Below are 2,384 nucleotides of genomic sequence, written 5' to 3' on the forward strand. Positions count from 1 at the left end.
ACAACTTGGCTCACTGGGCAATGATTTCTGCCCATAATCGCACGCACTTTTAGACATTTTAGGAGTCAAATGCCACTGGAAACCCAATGCGCACGGTTCCATCCGAGAGATCAACGGCGGTGTTTTCACCCGGTCTCGAATAAACAGACGAGGCCGCCGCCTCCCAAACAACTTTATTTTGAACGACAAATAGGCTGCTTGCTATCACATTGGCTTTTGGACATGTGCTCCACTCCAACTTTGATTTTTAGCCCTTTATACACCAGGAGAAAACACAAGAGGAACATCATTTTGCTAACCGAGAGCTCCTCGGCGGTGGAGCTGAGTCCACACGGTTCTCATGGCGCGTTTAAGGCCAACCCCTCGCAGCGTCGAGGACTCACAGTCAGCAGGACCGACATACAGTACGTCTGTGATGCCGAAGAGCAAACTCAAGATAGACATGGCAGAAGTCGCCCCAGCTCCTGCCGCCGCCGCTCCGGCCAAGGCACCCAAGAAGAAGGCAGCAGCCAAGCCCAAGAAAGTGGGACCCAGCGTCGGCGAGCTAATCGTCAAGGCTGTTTCCGCCTCCAAGGAGAGGAGCGGTGTCTCCCTGGCCGCGGTCAAGAAGGCCCTGGCTGCCGGCGGCTACGACGTGGAGAAGAACAACTCCCGCGTCAAGATCGCCGTCAAGAGCCTCGTCACCAAGGGCACTTTGGTACAGACCAAAGGAACTGGCGCCTCCGGTTCTTTCAAGATCAACAAGGCCACCGAGACGCAGGCAAAGAAGCCAGCTAAGAAGCCCGCCGCCCCGAAGGTCAAGAAGGTAGCCGCCAAGAAGCCCGCTGCAGCCAAGCAGCCCAAAAAGGCCGTGGCTAAGAAGCCTGCAGCTGCCAAGAAATCTCCCAAGAAAGTCAAGAAGCCCGCAGCGGCAGCTAAGAAGGTGGCAAAGAGCCCCAAAAGGGCCAAGAAGCCTGCGGCACCCAAAAAAGCCCCAGCCAAGAGCCCCAAGAAGGCCGTCAAGCCCAAGCTGCCAAGCCCAAGGCTGCCAAGGCTAAGAAGGCAGCACCCAAGAAGAAGAGTTCTTTCCGTCCTCTGTACCATTACAAAGGCTCTTTTAAGAGCCACCCACCACTCTCCATAAAAGCGCATCGCCATGTATGGCCATCGGATTCACGCGGGCGCACGCACAACAGTAATACTTCCTTTATAAAGCACTTAACTGTGAGACAATCTCAAGGTGCTGAACATTTGTTCTACACTCGCTCAGGTTTCGTTATAATACACTTTAACAGCACTGATAAGGGGAGGCTAGGGATTTCAACTGTAGGATAAAACGTGCGTGTGCATGGTCAACTGTACATAGGGCTCAGATCGACGCTTAGTTTATTCAACATTTGTCTTTTCACCGCATGAAATGAGGAGTAATAGAGTGGGGGACAGGCGCTGGCCGTGGGCAGCTGGGCTCGTTCGTAAGGATCAGACTGCAGCAGTCCATGATCAGTGCCTATCGCCGCCATGGTGTGGCCCTTGCATTGTGGCTAAATAACGTCCGACTCGGTCCAGCATGATAAGTACTTTATCTAAGAGAGTATTGAACTTTGTTTAATAAGTTATTGAAATTACAAATTAAAATAAATAGTAAAAAGGCCTTTTGAGAAACGCCCATAGTTATGCATTAATTCTCTCTGGGCCCTCTGATGGTAATGTAAGTGGCCTGAGATTAAGGCATAAACAAGACTTGAGCCATGTGACCCTATGCTAATTTCACCTGTATCCGTCTGTATTGCAGAGGGCTGAATTTTCAACTCAAAAGGGACCAGTGTCTGACCGTGTAGTTCCTGGTCTCCGTATGCAATTGGGTTATTTAGCAGGCAATTTATCTAAAGCGACGTACAATGTTTTGAGCTATAGTTGGGGTTATGTTACACAGCGGTAGGTAAGATATTTTATTTGTTGGTCTTTTACAGATCAAACGGGATCATTGTGTTCAAGCGTGCAGCTCATGGTGTGCATGACACCAGGCAAAGAAGGAAGTAGGCTAATAGTAGCCCTAATAGTAGTAGTCTGTTGGGCCTGTTTGGGATAGAGCTGTCACTCTTTTCTGTCCATTATTTCGTACAGGATGGAGGTCTATCAGGAGATCAAGACATTTATAAAGGGACGTCTATTTATTAGGGAGGACATACAGGCATCACAAACGTGTCATTCATGCAGCGCACTTAATACACAAAGGCAACACGAACCGATTCAATTACTATTATATATTTTTTTTTAAATTAAAACAATCACAGCATAATTGAGAAATACAGCCATTCCTAATAACGCGGTGTAACATGCGAAGCCTGTTGCTCTTTTTTTAAACAATCCAAAGACGTGTCTTAACTTAAAAATGTGTGCATAAA

General features: G+C 48.4%; 1 pseudogene across 1 annotated transcript; it reads left to right on the forward strand.

The window, feature by feature from the left end:
- Window positions 1–442: 442 nt before the first annotated feature.
- LOC311321579 (histone H1-like) lies at window positions 443–1,817 on the forward strand (annotated as a pseudogene). The gene is made up of 2 exons: window positions 443–1,076; window positions 1,772–1,817. The product of its transcript is annotated as a histone H1-like (transcript).
- Window positions 1,818–2,384: the final 567 nt, after the last annotated feature.

The sequence above is a fragment of the Borostomias antarcticus genome (genome assembly GCF_949987555.1).
Source record: "Borostomias antarcticus genome assembly, chromosome: 19".
Lineage (NCBI taxonomy): Eukaryota > Metazoa > Chordata > Actinopteri > Stomiiformes > Stomiidae > Borostomias > Borostomias antarcticus.